The sequence below is a fragment of the Herpailurus yagouaroundi genome, unplaced genomic scaffold (genome assembly GCF_014898765.1).
Source record: "Herpailurus yagouaroundi ecotype Mexico unplaced genomic scaffold, PumYag 67569, whole genome shotgun sequence".
In the NCBI taxonomy this organism is placed as follows: Eukaryota; Metazoa; Chordata; class Mammalia; order Carnivora; family Felidae; genus Herpailurus; species Herpailurus yagouaroundi.
The window spans coordinates 1,747,915-1,754,432 of NW_024420375.1; the positions used below are offsets into that span (position 1 = coordinate 1,747,915).

A 6,518-nucleotide genomic window follows, 5' to 3' on the forward strand; every position below is an offset into this window, starting at 1 on the left:
CTGAATATGCTGAACCAAGCTTTCTCTGAACTAATCTAAGCAGCAACTACTAGACACTTACAACAGGAGGTAAGAGTAAAGGCTGAAGAGTCACAGACCTGCTGTTTTGTTATTTTTTTACGTGGTAAAATATACATAACATAAAATTCACCATTTTAACCATTTTCAGGTGTATAATTCAGTTTCATTAATTACATTTACAGTGTTGTACAGACATTAACCACTATCCCTTTCCAGAATGTTTTCATCCACCCAAATTGAAACTCTGTATCCATTATACAATAGCACCCCATTTCCCACTGTCCCCGACCTCTGGCAGTCACCACTCTACTGTTTCTATGAGTTTGACTACATTAGATAACCATTTTAATGGAATTATACAGTGTTTGCTTATTTCACTTAGCATATTGTCTTCAAGGTTCATCCATGTACCTTGCATCAAAAATCCATTGCTTTTTAAGGCTGAATAATATCCCATTAAATTTTGTTTATCCATTCATCCATCATTGAGTACTTGCATTGTTCCCACCTTTTGGCTATTAAGAAAAGAATAATGTTGCTATAAACATGGATGTATAAATATCTATGCATGTCCCTTGTTTCATTTCTCTTGGGTATATACCCAGAAGTGGAATTGCTGGATCACGTGGTAATTCTATTTTTAATTTTTTAAGGGATCACCAAACTATTTTCCATAGCTGCTGCAATATTTTACATTTCTACCAGCAATACAGAAGGGTCCAATTTCTCCACATCCTCACCAATCCTTGTGTGTGTGTGTGTGTGTGTGTGTGTGTGTGTGTGTGTGTGTGTGTGTTTTGTAATAGTCATCCTAATAGGTGTGAAGTGGCATTTCCTTGTGGTTTTGATTTGTATATTTTAATGATTATTGGCACACTGAGCATCTTATCTTGTACTTGTTGGTCATTTGTATATCTTTGAGAAAAGTCTATTCAAGTTCTTTGGACGTTTTTAAATTAAATTTTTATTTTATTTTATTAAAATGTTTGTTTATTTTTGAAAGAGACAGAGACAGCATTTAAGTGCGGGAGGGGCAGAGAGAGGGGGAGACATAGAATCCAATGCAGGCTCCAGGCTCTGAGCTGTCAGCACAGAGCGTGACACGGGGCTCAAACTCATGAACTATGAGATCATGACCTGAGCTGAAGTCGGACGCTCAACTGACTGAACCACCCAGGCGCCCCTCAAATTCTTTGGACGTTTTTAATTGGGTTGTTTGGGTTATTTTTGTTGAGTTGTATGAGTGCTTTATGTATTCTGGATATTAAAATTTTATCAGATACGTGATTTGCAGATATTTTCTCCCATTCTCTGGTTTGCCTTTTCATTTTATTGTTAGTGTTTTTTGATGCACACAAGGTTTTTTTTTACCTTTATTTTTATTTTTAGTAGGCTTTATGCCCTGTATGGAGCCCAATGCGGGGCTTGAACTCATGACCCTGGGATCAAGACCAGAGCTGAGATCAAGAGTTGGATGCTTAACTGACTGAGCCACCCAGGCAGTGTGCTCTTGACACACAAAAGTTTTTAATTTTAATGTAGTCCAACTTAGTTGTTTCTTTTGTTGCTTATGCTTTCGGTGTCATGTCCATGAAATCATTGCCAAATCCAATGTTGTGAAGTTTTTCTCCTATGGTTTCTTCTAAAAACTTTATAGTTTTTGCTCTTATATTTAGGCCTTTGCTCCATTTTGAGTTAATTTTTGTATATGGTATAAGATAAGGGTCTGGGGCGCCTGGGTGGCGCAGTTGGTTAAGCGTCCGACTTCAGCCAGGTCACGATCTCGCGGTCCGTGAGTTCGAGCCCCGCGTCGGGCTCTGGGCTAATGGCTCAGAGCCTGGAGCCTGTTTCCGATTCTGTGTCTCCCTCTCTCTCTGCCCCTCGCCCGTTCATGCTCTGTCTCTCTCTGTCCCAAAAATAAATAAACGTTGAAAAAAAAATTAAAAAAAAAAAAAGGGTCCAACTTCATTCTTTTGCATATGGATATTCAGTTCTCTTAGCACTGTTTATGAAAAGACTGCCCTTTCCTCCACTGAAGGTTTTGTCACCCTTGTCAAAAATTACATGACTGTGTATGTGAGGATTCATTTCTGGGCTTTCTGTTTTATTCATAGACCTGTTTTTGAATCTTGGCTTTGTTACTAGGTGATAATACCTCTCTGATTATCTCCCCATATTCTATCATGAGGGCAGAAATTTTTTTCCCCAAGTTTTTATTTAAATTCCAGCTAGTTAACATACAATGCAGTATTAATTTCAGCTGTAGAATTTGGTGATTCAACAATTACATACAATACCCAGTGCTCATCAAAATACATGCCCTCCTTAATACCCATCACCTGTTTGAACCATTCCCCCACCTCCTCCTCACTTCCCCTCCAGTAACCATCAGTTTGTTCTCTATAGTTAAGAGTTTGTTCCTTGGTTTTCCTTTCTCCGCTCCCCCCCATGTTCATTTGTTTTGTTTCTTAAAATCCACAGATTCATGAAATCATGTGTATTTGCCTTTGTCTGACCTACTTAGCTTGCTTAGCATAATACTCTCTACCCCTATCCATGTTGTTGCAAATGGTAAGATTTCATTCTTTTTGATGGCCGAGTAATATTCCATATAGACATTTGAGCTCTTTCCATATTTTGGCTATTGTTGATAATGTTGCTATAAACATTGGGGTGCATGTATCCCTTCAAATTCGTATTTTTGTATCCTTTGAGTAAATACCTAGTAGTGCAATTGCTGGATCATAGGGTAGTTCTATTTTTCACTTTTTGAGGAACCTCCATACTATTTTCCAGAGTGGCTGCACCAGTGTACATTCCCACCAGCAATTTAGGAGGGTTTCCCTTTCTCTGCATCTTTGCTAACATCTGTTGCTTCCTGTTGTTGTTAATTTTAGCCATTCTGACAGGTGTGAGGTGATATGTCATTGTAGATTTGTATTTCCCTGATGATGAGTGATGTTGAGCATCTTTTCTTTTGTCTGTTAGCCATCTGTATGTCTTCTTTTTAAAAAAGATTTTATTTTTAAGTAATCTCTACACCCAACATGGAGCTTGAACTCACAACCCCAAGATCCAGAATTGTATGCTCTGCTGACTGAGTCAGTCAGGCATCTCAGCCATCTGGATGTCTTCTTTGGGAAAATGTCTTCTGCCCATTTTTTATTCGTGTCTGCTGCCCATTTTTTAACTGGATTATTTAGTTTGTGGGTGTTGAGTTTTATAAGTTCTTTATATATTTTGGATACTAAGAGGGAAAAATTTTTTTATCTCTTTTGTTTATTATACTGTTAGTACCTAGAATAATCAATTAATTGCAATCAATAATTTTGCTGTTAAATGAATAAGCAATAACCTCCCTCAGAAGGCTATCGTAAGAATTAAATGAAATACTATATGTAAAGCATTCAGCATACTTACTAATAAAAAGTGTATAAGAAATGATGGTTAACTTAAAATATTCATATCAATTATATGATTCCTATGGATTAAGTGAATAATATTAACAGATATTATAATATCTGTTGTAGTTTGGTGGGTCTCTCTTCAGATAAAAGCACAGGTTTGTGTGGGTGTGGAGTTACTTTGACTTGAGTGGCCCTCAGTTGGAAGGCACACTAAGATTCAGCACAACCATCTTCTCCCCCTTCTAAATTGCTGAGACTGGCTCCCTTATTTCTGGCAGCAGAGACAAAGGCTAGAAGAACACTGCTGCTGAGGTCTGAAAGGAACAAAATTAGTATCACCATGATTCTGTAACTATTTTGCACTAACCCCAGTCCTGGCAGGGGGATTAGAGGGATTTGGATCGTTAAGGGTCTATCATGTGCTAAGTGCCAACCACTGGACTAAGAGATTTATAGTTATTCTGATGTATTCTCCACAATTTTTCTGCAAAGTAGATATTATCCTTATCTTACAGAGGAGTAAGCAAGTTCTGAGAGATGAAATAATAGTAAATAGCAGAACTTGGGTTTAAACTCACATATATTTTGACTCCATGGTCTCTGATCTGAAGCAACAAGATTTTGTTCGGTTTCCTTTTCAAATTCCAGCCCTTCTGGTAAGGGTGGGAACAGCTATTATAAATTTTTGTACTCATGTAATGTATTATTTTGTTGTTGTTTCTCTGATACATGACTGCTTAGCCTTTGCATTATCACCATGTCCTGGTCTGTTTTTTTTTTATATTTTTTTAATTTAAAAAAAAATATTTTTTTCAATGTTTATTTATTTTTGGGACAGAGAGAGACAGAGCATGAACAGGGGAGGGGCAGAGAGAGAGGGAGACACAGAATCGGAAACAGGCTCCAGGCTCTGAGCCATCAGCCCAGAGCCTGACACGGGGCTTGAACCCACGGACCGCGAGATCGTGACCTGGCTGAAGTCGGGCACTTAACCGACTGCGCCACCCAGGCACCCCTGTCCTGGTCTGTTTTAACTGGTAAGTTGGAGGTTGCAAAACTGCTAGGAAACTATTTTTTCTGAGAAATCTATAATTTTCTATATATTATAAGCCTATGCATTTAAAATTTTTAATTTGCAGTAGCAAATGATAAATGATTATCATAATTGTCATGTCATTCTGGTGCTAAGTCTTGGACCAGTTTGTTTTACTGCTTCCAAGCCAGACCAATCATTTTAATAGACTCATATTATTATTTATGAGGTAATAAGGGCAGAAAATGTGTATGGTTCCTCAAAAAGTCATTATCTTAGCCGTAAGTTGACATAAAGTGATATCTTTCTGGGCGATTGGTGCCATCTTCATACAAGGAGAGGCTTGGGTGTATGCAGGACTTCAGTGAGTGCGCCCCATCTAGACCGTAAGGACAAGAGTTCAGAGCTGAACTTCATGGTTTTGAATCCTTGTTCTGACCCTAGCTTTGGGACCTTGAACAAGTTACTTAAGGAAATTGAGACTCAAAGTTTATGTGAAAAGTGGACCTAAGAACAGGCTATCTACCCCATAAGGTGGTTATCAGAATAAAAGAATCCAGTTGACCCTTGAACAACATGGGTTTGAGCTGCCTGGGTCCACTTCTGTGTAGATTTTTTTTTATTTAAAAAAAAAAGTTTTTTTTAATGTTTATTTTTGAGAGAGACAGAGCTTGGGTGGGGGAGGGTCAGAGAGATAGGGAGACACAGAATTCGAAGCAGGCTCCAGGCTCCGAGTTGTCAACACAGCCCGATGCAGGGCTAAAACCCACGGACGGTGAGATGATGACCTGAGCCGAAGTCAGATGCCCAACCAACTGAGCCACCCAGGCGCCCCCTATGTAGATTAAAAAAATATATATTTTTATGTTTTTATTTTTGAGAGAGAAAGAGACAGAGTGCAAGCAGGGGGAGGGGCAGAGAGAGAGGGAGACAGAATCTGAAGCAGGCTCCAGGCTCTGAGCTGTCCACACAGAGCCCGCACAGAGCCCAATGCGGGGCTCAAACTCATGAACTACCAGATCATGACCTGAGCCAGAAGTTGGACGCTTAAGCGACTGAGCCACACAGGTGCCTTTATGTGTATCTTTTTTTTTTTAATATGAAATTTATTGTCAAATTGGTTTCCATACAACACCCAGTGCTCATCCCAAAAGGTGCCCTCCTCAATGCCCATCATCCAACCTCCCCTCCCTCCCACCCCCCATCAACCCTCAGTTTGTTCTCAGTTTTTAAGAGTCTTTTATGTTTTGGCTCCCCCCCTCTCTAACCTCTTTTTTTTCCCCCTCCCCCATGGTCTTCTGTTAAGTTTCTCAGGATCATGTGGATCTTTTTTTAATAAATACAGTACAACACTCTTAAGTGTAGTTACTTTTCCTTATTATTTTCTAAATAACATTTTCTTTTCTCTAGCTTACTTTACTGTAAGAATACTGTATATAACACATATAACATACAAAATATGTGTCAATGAATTGTTAATGTTACCAGTAAGGCTTCCACTCAATAGTAGGGTGTTAGTATTTAAGTTTTGGGGGAGTTAGAAGTCACACGTGGGGTTTCAACTGTGTGAGGGGTTGGTGCCCTTAATCCCACATTGTTCAAGGGTCAACTGTACATAAAAAGCATTTAGAAAAGTTCCTGACTCACAGAAAGTATTCAATAAGTGTTAACTGTTATGGTTGTTATTGTTGATTACTTTGTTCTTATTCTGGTGGTGGTGGTGGTGGTGGTGGTGGTATAGATATGTCGCAGACTGATCATGAGTAAGGAAATAATACCATATAGCCACAAAATTTTAGCTTTTGAGGCTGGAAAGCCTGGGTTTCATTACTGCTTTTACTTAGAACTTCTTTAGTTATTCTTTCATTTGTAAATGAATAAAATCATACTACTAATGCTTATGTCACAGTATTATTGTGAAGACCAAATTGAAATTACATACATAAAAGTACTTGGTAAGGGAAGTATACTATATGTTATATGTATATTTTACTGTTTATTAGATTTCTTATAAAGAACTCAAGAGCATTGAGAATGACATTGATGCTTCCACGCGT

At 38.5% G+C, this 6,518-nt stretch overlaps 1 protein-coding gene across 5 annotated transcripts in view; it reads left to right on the forward strand.

Moving 5' to 3' along the window:
- Positions 1 to 6,518, forward strand: part of EDA (ectodysplasin A) — a 445,999-nt gene that overhangs the window by 39,835 nt on the left and 399,646 nt on the right. The window lies entirely within an intron of this gene.